This window comes from Crocodylus siamensis, chromosome 5 (assembly GCF_052110815.1).
Source record: "Crocodylus siamensis isolate JL-2025a chromosome 5, ASM5211081v1, whole genome shotgun sequence".
Taxonomy (NCBI): Eukaryota; Metazoa; Chordata; order Crocodylia; family Crocodylidae; genus Crocodylus; species Crocodylus siamensis.
In genome coordinates, this window is record NC_143399.1 from 1144384 (window position 1) to 1157368 (window position 12985).

Sequence of the window (12985 nt, forward strand, 5' to 3'; positions counted from 1 at the left end):
CATCTGGACAGAGCTCTGGTTGTCATTGCTTCCTTTCAGAAGGTGTGTGCAGTGCTTTCCGTGAGCAAGCTGTATTGTGCTCAGCTTGGGAAGCATTCTGGTGCCTGGCATCCAAGCGCATGGTTGGGTTGTTCTGGAGCAGTTGGGTTTTACTTGGGATCATGACTACCATGAAATTTTTCTCCTTCACCACACACTACACCTAATTCTAGACTGGAAGCAAGGTGTTGCATCCCCACACCGTCATGGCTGCTGCACGATACATCACCCTGCCATTCCACACTCGGCAGCCCTGATACCCCTCACTTGGATTCTGTCATTTGGAAACATCTTTTTACCCATTTGCTTGCTGTTTTCCCCTCAGTCTGCGTAAATTAGTGCCATATACAGAACAAGTGTGTCTTCCCTCAACCATGTGATTGTCACAAGTGGGGATGGTCCTTTTGTGTTATGGCAGGGTCTAGACCCAGGCCAGAGCAGGGTCTCATTGCTGGAGGTGCTGAACAGACCCTGAGTAAGAGGTCTCAGATACCTTTCTTTGGGGCTGTCACAGCATTTCTTTGCTAACATCCTAGAAAGTGGGGAGTATTTCAGTTCCTGGTCATTCTTTAAGGTGTCCTACTATGGGCTTTGTTTAGTATGGTCTGTGTATTACTGAGGCAGAAACTATTTAAAGAGTCAGGTTTTATTGGACTTCTTAGTGACGGCTGTAATAACATCTCTGCGAGGAAAGTTGCAAACAGCAGTGGCGAGAAGAGTGCCGGCGACTGCTGGGGCGCTGGCCTGGAACCTGCAGCATGTCTCTGTGCGGGTCTCGCACCACGTGTTGTAACTTGCTTCTTTCAGCTCTTCCGAGGACAAAAACTGCGGCGATAAACTGCACTCTCTTGACCTCCCAGAAAGTTGAGCTTTGAGTGACAAGTTGCTACAGGTGTGCATTTCCTCTAGTGGATACTAAATGCCATTGCCTTCCTTATGTAGCTCCAGTCATCTGCTCCCCACACCTTATGAGCTGCCAGCAGAGCAGAAATGAAGGATAAAATATTAGCTGAACAAAACAAAATGCACTGAGCTACTACAGCCACTCAGCCAGTCTGAGCTCTTCACCTCTCCCACATTCGTCTCCATTGGCCTGCTATGACAGGAATCTGTGTTTTGTATGAACCTGTGATTAATGCGGAAAAGAACTAAATATGACAAAACCTGCATGTGGATAAGGATTCATCCCTGTGGTTATGGTGCCAGTAATGCAAGCGACTCCCTCACCTCGTTCTCAGGAGCACACAGGCCGGCTCCTCTCAGTCGAAAGTCCCAAATGACCAGGGAGTGTAAAAGCTTTCGTTAATGCATGCCATTCATGTACTTGTCCCATTTTCTACTTGCATTCCTTTGATTAAATAAAGGAAGTGACTTAATGAAGCTGATTATGCTGTAGCACATAACCCTTCAAGCCTGGCCAACATAGAGCCCCACCAAGTTTCCACTGCTGCCGGCAACTTAAAGCAGAATGCTTCGAGTTACGCACCTAACACAGGTGGCCTGGTTTTTCATCGACATCCAGCAGCTGCTGCCCCCTCGCTTTCAGATGGAGTCGAGGCTGCCCCGTCTGCTTTGGCTTATGACTTTAGGTGGCTAAATTTGAAAATCTGACATTAAGTTCTGCACTTCCTTCCTGCTTATTATTTGTCTCCATGGAGCCTTAATGTTGTAGCGATATAGTTATTTTATTTTTGGTAATATTATTATTAATTACAAATGCTTCCACTGAGGATATTAATGTAGTTATATCTTAAGTTAAAAATAATTCCAGGCATTTAAACTGTGAGGTATTTCTGAAGATGCTTAAGTATTTATAGGGTAATGAAGTAAATGCTTATATTTCCTTTTATTTCTACAGTCTATAAGTGGAAAGCAGTTTTTCAGCTGATGCAGACAGGGAGTTTTCTTTGCAATCCAGCACAGTTTGCCTAGTGTCTGGCCTCACTGCATTGTGGTTTGCCTATGTACCCTGAGCCTTAGAAAATCAGGACTGGGCACTCTGTCACTAGCCCAGCCTTTTGGTTGCTCTGCTCATCAAGACGCAATGGTTCATGTCCTGGGAAGAACAGTCGTCATGATCTGTCCTGTGATGTGTGTTTATCCTCTCAGAGCCCCAGCGGGTTTCCTGTGATGTCAGGGGAGCCACTGTGGGAAACGTGAGGCTTTGGCAAACAAGCTTCTCCATGTACAGAAAAGTATGGAGAGAATTTGGCCTCTCTTCATTGTCCCTAAGGGCACTCTGGCCTGTATGACGGAACTGGAGAACTTCCGAGCATCCTGCTCTTGTTTCCTCTTGAACTTTTCATTTTTTAATTGCTTTTATTGGACTGCCTCCTTTCATGCTCTTGCAGTCAAATCTCTGATTACAGTCATTTCAGGAGGACGGAAACAGGCAAATGCTGTCCCGGAGCTAATTTGCACTGGTCAGGAATGTGGACAAGGAGGATGTGCCAATATATGCAAGAACAGTAGGCAAATTAGACATGGTCTGACCAGGAAGCCTCCAAGTCCACAGAAGGCAACTGAGGGGGAAAAATGTGAAATGTTGAAAGTGCTTGTGCCACTGTGGCTGTGGGAGGCTTCAGATGCAGAAGGGTGAGGTTACTGTGTTTGCGCTGGACTGTGGGGGAAAGAGCCCTTGTCCCACTGCTGCATGGGTTGCATTACCATAGTGGACTAATTCAGCCTAAACATACAGCAGAATAAAATCAGAAATGAAACTACAAAACATACCTTCTCAGTTCTGCACACAAGCTCTGAAGGAGGAAGTGTTTGGCGTGACACAGGATGCAACGCTGTCCTCTCATCCCCTACACTTCAAGGTGATGTCTTCTCTCACATGGTGGTGACTGCTTTCCCTTTCGAGGATGCTTCTACTCATGGCGTAGGGAGAGAACTGCAGGAATTTACCTGGTGGGAAAGAAAGTTGATGCGTCTGTCAGTAGTCAGTTGAATTTCCTGTGGTTTCCCAGGGGCTTTTGCTACTGATGAAATGCAAAATAACCGGAATGACCTTAATGCTAGAAACTTGGGTAGCTGGTTGTAGCTGTGTTGGTCTAAGGACATAGGCAGATGAGGTTCTTTGGGTAAATGTGATATCTTTTATTAGACCAGCTAAATAGTTGAAAAAATTGTTCTTTGCAAGCTTTCAGGTACAAACAACTTTCTTTAGGCATAGGGAGAGTCTCTCTGAAGAAAGGTGTTTGTACCTGAAAGTTTACAAAGAACAAGTTGTCCAGCTGTTTAGTTGGTCTAATAACAGATATCACATCTACCCAAAGAACCTTGCTGCCTAGAAACCTGGGTAGTCACTTGAGCACCAACTGCTGCGAGTGATGATAAGGGGATGGTGTGTTGGCTCTGGCTGCTTCCCAGGACTGCTAGAAAGCATCCTCGTGAACTGGGTGGACCCTCTGATCCAGTCCTGATCTGCCTGGGTTCAGTAGACATTAGATGCAGATGATGTGGGGCAGGGAGGTGGGCATTTCTGAAGGCAAGTGGGCCCAAGAGGCACAAGAGCATGGATTGCAGGGTGGGCAGAGAGCACAGTGGAAGCACATGGAGGCCATGCATGGGGCCTGCAGAGCTGGGCTGGTCTTCCTCTCACGAGACCTCATTTCACCTTTGAATGCCTGGAGAAGCAGCTCAGACTGCATGTGCCTTGGTAAGCAACAGCAGCTGTGTGTTGCAAGGTGGAGCTGTTGGTGTCGCACTAGAATTGCTGTTGGGTATGTGTTGGTGCCCTCTCTTGTTGGCTGAGCTGTAGAAATGTCATGCACAAAGAATGGCAGACAAGGTTCTTTGGATACGTCTGATATCATTTATTAGACCAACTAAATAAATGGAAGATTTTTTCTTTACAAGCTTTTGGGCACAGCCCCCCTTTTCACACATAGGGAGAGTCTGTTGGTGTGCGTGTGCTTTCCTGGGTGGGATAGAAGGTTAAGCCAATATACAAAACGCAGGTCTGTGAAAATGGAAATACGTGGCAGGGAAGATCAGAGGGGCTAGGAATTAATGGGTGTGATGCAGGTAGGTTGGGGGGGAAAGGAGGGAATGGTGATCTGGTGATAGAATGAAGCTGATAAAATGCAGATGGATTACCTGGGGTTACTGGAGGGAAGGCAGGTTGTAATGTGCCATAAATCCAATGTCTATACTGAGTCCATGATTTTTAGGATCCGATAGATTGATGAGGTGAAGCTTATGGGTTTGTCTACGAAAGGTGTGTTGTAAATTCCTTTCGAGGATTGGAACTGAGAGACTGGAGAGAGCCTGGTTGTCTTGTGGGGAGTGGACACCCCCAGGTCGTTGGGTATTTCTGTCTTCGATTGATTTCCGGTGTGCATTCATTCTGTACGCAGCTGTTTGCTTTCTCCTGTCTTTTCCATTGGGGCATTCGGTGCATGGGATGAGATGTATCTCACTTCTGGAGATGCAGGTGGAAGACCCAGGAATGGGGGTGGTTCTGTTGTGGGGTGCAGTTATTGCGGGGGTGGTGGAGATGTGTTGGCAGGTTTTACATTTCTTGTCCCAGCATGGTCTGGATCCAGGTGTTTTGAGCCATAGAAAGTTTGCTCCTGGTGATGAGGTTGGCAAGGCTCCATGCCTGTTGAAAGGCTTGGATGGGTGGTTCTGGGAAGTTCTCTTTAAGAATTGGGTCTGCACAAAGAACAGGTTTCTTTTTCCCTAAACCATTTCCTTGGCTTTTGTTTTGCTTCTTGATTTTCTTTTAAAATGTTTGTTTAGGAGGTGCTTTATGCAGTGAGCCTTGAGGCTATTGTATGCTTTTCTCTCAGTGGGGTGCTTTTTCACAACACTAAAGCGAGTTGTTGTGTCCCTAGTTTCCTTCAACAGTCAGAACCACAAAACTGTGTCCACCTCTGCTCGAGGGAATCATGTTTCATTGAATTTGCCTGGAAATCTTTGCAGCTCCCAAATGAAGATGGGATTCCTTGAAGCGGCAGCAGTTCTGTGGGAAGGTGGCAGCTTTAGGGATTGCACGTTGTTCTCCCTTTCCAAGGTTAATATTTGCACTGGACCAACTTCAGCCCGTTTCCATTCTGCTCATCACCTGTTCCAACATAATTCGCACAATCCCTCAATATAATTTGACATTTGCAGCGCTTGTCTTTAGAGGTCTGCGGCTCTGCATAGGGTGGAGTGACATTTGATGCAGGTAAAACCACCTGGTTAAGAAGAGGCTAGTTTCTCTAGGGAAGAAAGACTCGCGTTCATTAAGGTAGCACAGAACCTGCTTCTGGCAGCTCTGATGGCAGAAGAGCTTGAAAAAACTATGGCTGGTCAGAGCCCACTGTGTTGTTCAAGTTTAAATGGGCGTGAATGTCTAGTTTTATTTCTACTCATAAAGAATGAAGTGTGCTTCTATTGTAGGATTGCTGCTTTTTGTAACAGAAATCCGATGCTTTACCAGACATCTGAAACGGTCCCTGAGAGACTTGGAATTATTTGTGTTGTTAAATGTTAAATTAAAGAGAGGGGAAAAGAGCCATGCTAAATATATTAAAAATGGTTACAAGAGCTTTAGGAAAGAGGAGACTTGGCTGGCCTAAAAGTGACAGTCAGGAGGAAGCTGGATTGTGACAGCTGCTTTCTTCATCATAACAGCCTGTTGCAGTGGTGGCTCCGCTATACACTTTGCAAAGCCAGCATCCTAGGCTAGCTCTTCATTGCTGGACTCTAAATAAGCAGCTCAAGTACTTTGGACAGCAACCTTTGTGAGTCATGGCACAATTATGCTAAGGCCATAAATTTTACATTTTGATTTCAGAAGAGGAAAAATAACTTAGGGGCGTATCTGAGAGAGAATTGCAGTGAATTCTTCACGAGGCAACAGATGAGCAAGGAGCAGCATGAGCAAGTCTGTTCTCTGTGAGCCGTTTACATTTTACGATGTTGTTTTCTAGTTTGTCCTGATGGATGGAGAGAGATTTCAAGCCAGCACCTCTGGCTCCAGGCTGCCTTAATGCAACCTGTGTCTTGGCAAGCAGGAGCTTTCTTAGAGCAGGTGGTGGCAGGCTCTTTCTGCTGTTGATTTGTGTTGCTTGTTGACTTAAACATCTTCTCTGGGATTTAAGCAGTGGTAAGGGAAGATGTGGAGCCCGAGGCTCTGCTTACTTGGCTAGCCTGGATTGCAGCACCACAGGACTGGTTCCTGCTGCCCTGTGCCTGTGCACAAGGGATGTCAAACTGAGGTGGGGCAGAGTGTGGCAATGGGCTCTGGGCTAAGATGGGAGATGCAGAAAAAACCTTGCTCTGTTTTTTCCAACCTTCCCCACAAAACCTGACGTGCTGCCAGAGGCGTCTGCCCCCACACAGAGCTTGTGCTTCTTTGGCCAGCATTGCTCCCTAAGGAAAACTGTAACTGTCTATTTATGGAACAGGATACCAAATAGTTTATAAAGGCAAGGTCTGTTTACTTCTGCTGTGGAGCTGGTCACTTCAAGTAGGGATTTCCTCATATGACCAAGATAAAGAAATTTGGCTTAAGTAAACATGCATTTACAAAGAAATAGTTCACCCTCCCCTGGAATAGCTCAGCCCTGCCCTGCTGCTAAACTCCCCTGGATCAAACTCTGTTTGCACTTATTCCCTGGCGGTCCCTTTGAACTTCTTTGGTGGGCACACGTGCCACTGAGTACTTCTGGTCCTGAGGATGCCGTGGGTGTGCACAGCCATTTCGGGACTCTGTGACGGCAGGCTGCAAGTAGAAGGCCTTGTAGGAATAAGAGTAACTTCCATGCCCTTCATTTCTAGCTGGGCTTGGCAGGGCAGGCATTTTAGTAGGAATGCCCTGCAGAGGCAGATGTGTCCCATCTCTTCTTCCACCCCAGCGAGCTGCTAAACTGGACAGGTCCTCTGCCCTGTGCTGTGTTGGAGGAATCAAAGTGTCTGAGCTATACCGGCTGCACAGTCGTGTTTCCCTCCACTTCCGAGAGACACGTTTTTTCCCCCCAGGCCTTACAGCTCAGGTCGATTGGAGCCACAGGGCTTCCTCAGACCAAGTGCAGACGGGAGTTGCTGAGAACATGGAATCGGCAGCATTGTCCATACCTGCTAACAGGACTTGCCTTCCTCAGACGTGGTAAGTAAGACAGCTGCGTAGGAGTGGCTCTTGGGTCATTGCATCCAGTCCCTGCTATTGCAGGCACCCCAGTGTGTCGCCCCATCCATAAACTGTGTTGGGAAGTTTCAAGACCAGCCTTGAACCAGTTTTGTGCGGCCTGAGGAAGGATTCGCCCCAGGTTCCCTTGCCAGAGGATGACACATCTTTCCCAGGACTCGTGGATAAGACTATTTACTTTCCTTTGTTTTGATAACCTGGGGCAGAAATGAGCCTTCCTAGATTTGACCGAGAATTAGAGGGCTAAGGAAAGCCTTGGCTTCCCTTCTTAGAGTGGCCAAAGCAGAGCGGCTTCATAATGGGAGCTTGGACCTTAAAGAAGCACTGTGTTTATGGTTTGCAGTCCTATCCTGTTTTTCTAGCGTTTTGAAGCTACAACACTGGCTACACTCAGATGAATTCCTTCCCCTCTGGCAACTGTTTCCCGGTGTTACTGCTTGCTTGCTTTCTGGCATATCAGCCAGAGAACAATATGGCTCTTGGCAGATTGAACATTTTAGCTTCTCTTCTTGGTTTTATTCATGGAACTATGGGAAATGAAAGGCAGGAAGGAAGTACCATTTCCTCCCATCCAGTGCAGGATCATTTTGTATTTAGCATCCGGTCTCTCTTTCTCTCTCTCTCTCACTCCCATTCTCATTCTCCAAGTTTGAGGAAGCAGCAACAATTCCCAGGCTTCCAACAGCAATGGGATGATTTTGCTCCTTGCATTATGAATCAAGCCATGCTAGCTGGCTAGAAGACGCAGGGAGGACCCGTCTTGGATTTCCGAGCCCAGGCGAGCTGTGTAGTGCTGGCTGTTAAGAATGTCATCTTTTGACATCTAACCTGATCGCCTCTGATAAGGGAGGCACCAAGTCACTTTGACAGGTGCCATTTGGGAGGCTGTTTGGACAGAATCGTTTTAATGGCTGGGCGCACTTCAACCAGCTATTTGTTTCCTTCCTAGTTGTTTTACTGAAGGCACTCAGCTATCATAGTAAGCTGAACGCAGTTCCAGCTAGTGAGTTTATTATGAATATTTTCACAGACGGGATTGTCTTTATTCCATTAGACTTAACATTTTTGAATGCCACTTAGAATCTTTTAACAGTTAATCAATACTCAAAATAAGTTCATACCAGGAGGGTGGTTTGTTCTGAGATAATCCCAGCCCTCTATAGACTAAGGGGATCTTGGTGTCCCCTGGGGACTGCAAGCCTTGTCCTATACCCTGTTCCCCCACTGAAGTGAAATCAGCCGGTTCATTTCCCAGCAGCCTGATTGCTCTTGGTTTATTATAGAGACGATGTGGTGCCCTTTCCCGAGGACTGTTTGTTCCGGACAGCATGTTTTAGGATATGTTTGTATGTGCTGGCAGATTTTTCAGGTTTTTATTTTTTTTAAAAGGTCACCCTGGGTTTAGGAAAGTTTGGAGAGCAGCAGCAGCTAAAATAGACATAAGTGGTTCAAACAAATCCAGAAGGTGGCTGGACCGGGGAATTCTCCTTGCTCTAGAATCACAGAATCGCAGAGAAGTCCAGTCGTCTGGTTCAGTCTCCGGCCTGAGGCAGGATCATCCCTGTCCAAACCATCCTACACAACCATAATCTAAACTCTGTGTAAGACTGCCCTCAAACCTGACACAACGCAGACCTAACACCTGAACCTACCACAGGTAAAGCAGGGGAACCAGAGTAGCCAACATCTTGCTTCTATGAACTGTTGTCAAAATACACTCAAGAAATCCCAGGCAGAGGCCAGGCCCCTGCTGCAGGGGAAGGCAGAACCCTCCACCCTCAGTCTGTACCAAAGGGGACTTTCAGTCTGAGCTGCCTTCAAATTGCCAAAGGACTGCCTTGATTGACCCATTTCACTCTGCCCTTCTAGGCCTTTCTTTTGCTTTTATTGCTACATGTGCATTACTGGCTCGGGGCTTTCCTTCAGAACTTCAGTGGCTTTTTCCTTATGTTGTTGCATCATCATCTCCATGCTACATCCTTCCATTCCCCCCTTTCCATTCTTAAATAAAACACCCTGCCAAAAACATTGTTTCCCCAACAGAGGTTACTGCTGTCCCAGAGTTCACTTTGCTGGTGTGTTCTTCCTTCTCTGCTCCCGGCCTGCTTTGGGCCATTGGCAGTTTGCTTCTGGCAGTGAGGTTGGCAAGGTTTAGTGCTTGTTTAAATGCTAGGATGGGTGGTTTTGGAAAGATCTCTCCAAGAATTGGGTCTTCTAGTATGGGTTGTAATTGTTTGAGGATTTTTTGTATAGGTTCCAGGGTAGGATCGTATGACAGGTGCAGTTGGCAGCAGAGACAGGGGAAATAAACCGCCTAGAGTAATGACAGAATAGGTTCGGGATTACACAGAAGCTGGGTGCTTTCAAGTTGGCAAGGCTGGATGGGATGCACCCGAGGGTCCTGAAGGAATTGGCTGAAGTAATTTCAAAGTCATTGACTATCCTCTTTGAGAACTTGAGAAGGTTGGATAAGGTCCTGCAGGATTGGAAAAGGGCAAAGATAGCACCCATCTTTACGAGAGGGAAGAAGGAGGATCTGGGGAATTACAGACCAGTCAGCCAGACCTTGATACCTGGAAAGATCATGGAGCAGGTCCTCAGGGAATCTGCTGTGAAGTGCCAGGCCTCATTGGGCACACTGTGTCCACCCTTCAAGAAGAATATGGACAGTTTGGAAAGAGGCCGGCAGAAAGCAGCAAAGATGACTTGTGAGAGAAGGCTGAGAAAGCTTGGGCGATTTAGTCTGGAGAAGAGAAGCCGGGAGGGACAGGGGAGATCTGGTCTCAGTCTTCAAACACCTGAAAGGTGATTACAGAAAGGATGGAGATGAGATTTTCTCCATGGCCTTAGGGGACAGGATTGGGAGAAATAGCCTCAAGCTGCAGCTGAGGAAATTGGGGTTGAAGATGAGGAGGGACATTGACTCTGAGGGTAGTCAGGCATTGGAGCAGGCAGTCTAGAGAGGTTGTGGACTCTCCATCCTGGAAATGGTCAAGAGCAGGTTGGACAGACACTTGCCTGGGATGGTTTGGTCAGGGCCAATCCTGCCTTGAGCAGGGGGCTGGAGTAGGTGAACCTCATAAGGTCCCTTCCATCTGTACTTTCCTATGACCCTACAGGCCATCACATCACTCCCTTCACTACGGGATCTCTTCGTGCCCTGTAGGGTGCCAGGCCAACCATTGCCAGGCCTTGCCATTCCTTTGGATCACAGCACTGCAGGCTTGGGTTGAAGGAGGGCCACTGTCCAGCTTGTTTGAGTGCGCCAGGGATCCATCACCTTGTCCCACCCGCTCTTGTCATGCTGCATTGGAACGTAGCGCTGGAAAGGATCTCCTGGGTCACTGAATCCCGTCTCCTGCTATTGCAGGCAGTCATATGTGTAACCTCATTTGTACTATGAGCAAGCGAGGCTACAATAACAGGTCCTCAGTTTACTGATGCGGCATTACTTTATTGTTTCTTAATGTGTAAGAACTGTTCAGCATCTGGCTGATAAAGATCTTATTTTAACAGTTTGATATGGTGCCATGTTGTACAGCACTGGAATGTGCTTTGGAAACACCAGAAAAGGCTCTTGGCTGGAACTTCACAATGCAACCTAACAGGCAGTAAATAACAGAGACTTTAACAGGGGAGGAAAACCTAAACCCTTCATCTTCTGGACTGACTCTCACAAATCAGCAGGGCTGTGTGAGGCCTAGATTCATGCTGCTGAGTAATGGTGCCAAACTGTCAAGCGTGACCCATGGTATATACCACATGGAGACATAACCCGTAGGACTCTCTTGTTTAACAAACAGCTTTGAACGCTTCCTGCCCAGAGAGCTGGGCTCTCGGAGGCCTCCCTCTGTTTTTAGGATCATATTAACCTGCTTACTTCTCTGTGCGCTCTCACACTCTTCCGTTACTATCTGCAGTCTACGTGTAAAACTATTGCCAAATTCACTTTCCTTGTTTGCCATCCTCTTGACGCCGCCCCCCCTTTTGGCCTCCTGCTGATTCTTACTTTTCCAACACATTAAATTCAAGCTCATCAACCTCCCTTTGAAGGCTGTACGGAGCCACACTCCTGACTTGCTTGTTACCTCATTTAGCTGAGCATCTTGAGTACCCATCGTTCTGGGCAACACTGGGTCCATTTCCTGCGTGTTTTGGGAGACTTCTAAATGTTCCTTAGCCTGCAATGGTGCAGATGAAAGACTGCGTGATCTTTCCCTACAGAAAGACCTAGACTTATTCCTTGATCTGGGTGCACAGTGCAGAAAGAAAGGCAGAGAAAAAAAAGAGGAGGGAGCTGAGGTGGAAAGGTCCCAACCTGTCTGGTGGGAGCAGGAGAGAGAACCAAGTTTCAAACAAGTGGCCTTTCAGCCAGGTGAGTTGAGCCTGAGAAGTTGACTGGGCTCTACCCCTTCAAGATGGAGAATGGCTCTTGCTTACCTCTGCGCTAGCATCAAACGGTAGTCAGTGGTGAAAGGGCAGTGAAACCAGCCCGACCCCATCACAAATACCCCTGAAATGCAATGCTGTGCAGAACAAAAGACATGTTCCAGTGAAGGAGCACCAACAAGCCACGAAGTGGAGAGGATTCATTGGAAGGCCACCCAAAATGTCATGTAGCAGCCCGGTGAGAAGATTGGCACAGCAGGTCCCATTGTAGTTCCACATTCCTGTTAACAAATGCTCTGAACTTGAAGAGCAAAGATCTTAATGGAAAGTCCAAATTACATTTTATAAATTCCTGAAAGGAAAGTAGTTTACTTCTGACTCATGGTGAAGTATGCACTGTTTAAGTGCATTATAAACTGGTTTGACTTCTCTGGTTTGGAATGAAATGGCTGTCTGTAGGGGGAAGTCTAATTATGGGACATGTTGAAAGCACTGACCTTGGTAGCACTGGTTAGTGCTTTGTGCCCTGCCTGGGTGCATTTTTGGTCCCATCTCACTGGGTCACCATAGAATCATAGAAGTAGGGTCGGAAGGGACCTTACACATCTTCAGGGCTGACCCTCTGCCAGGGCAGGAGAAAAAACTGGGCTCAAATGACCATGGTGCAGAGGTAAAAAAGATTACTGCTCTGAAAAAAGCAACTGGGTCTGCAGCTTCTTCTGTAGGAGGATGGACAAGGATAGTCATTCTCTTGCAAAGATCTGAGCCCTACTTCCTGGATAACCGGGGCCATTCATCAAAGAAAAAGGGCAGAGCTCTTCACCCTTAGCTCTTAAGGAGAAGCGCCTCCTGTAAATGCTGTGGGGATTTAGTCACCAATGCAGGACATCAGATGCGGTGCACAGACCCTTCCCTGTGACTGGGTCTATTGGCATCCTGTACTGCATGTGTCTGCAGTTCCAAGCTGCTGTAGTTTTAAAGGTGGCAGGAAAAACTGAATAGAAAAAGTCTTCATAAGCTGAGAGAACATGCAGACTCTAGCCATGCATACATGAAAATACTTTCCTTAAAGCCTGTACTAAACCCCTTCAGAGCTCTTTGGTGAATGCTTGTATTGAACCACAAACACTATGAAACAAATTAAGTTCAATGTCTGAAGCTTCAAGCCAACATTTTCAAGCTTGGGTACCTAAAATTAAATAGTCTAAAGCCTATATGTTATGCTCCTCAATAAAAGGTGGCCCAGTTTTCAGGTATGCATCTTTCAAGTTTGTGAAGCTGCACATACTCATGGGTGGATCCTGGAGTTTGAAAAGGGGGGTGCAGATGATGTGGTGCATCATCACGTATAACACAACACACGTTTTTTCAGATAAAAAGAGATGAGAAGCTTTGCCAATATGCTAGGGTCCT

At 46.8% G+C, this 12985-nt stretch overlaps 1 protein-coding gene across 8 annotated transcripts in view; it reads left to right on the forward strand.

The window, feature by feature from the left end:
- The window catches only part of ST3GAL3 (ST3 beta-galactoside alpha-2,3-sialyltransferase 3), a 278014-nt gene that overhangs the window by 162062 nt on the left and 102967 nt on the right, over positions 1–12985 (forward strand). The window lies entirely within an intron of this gene.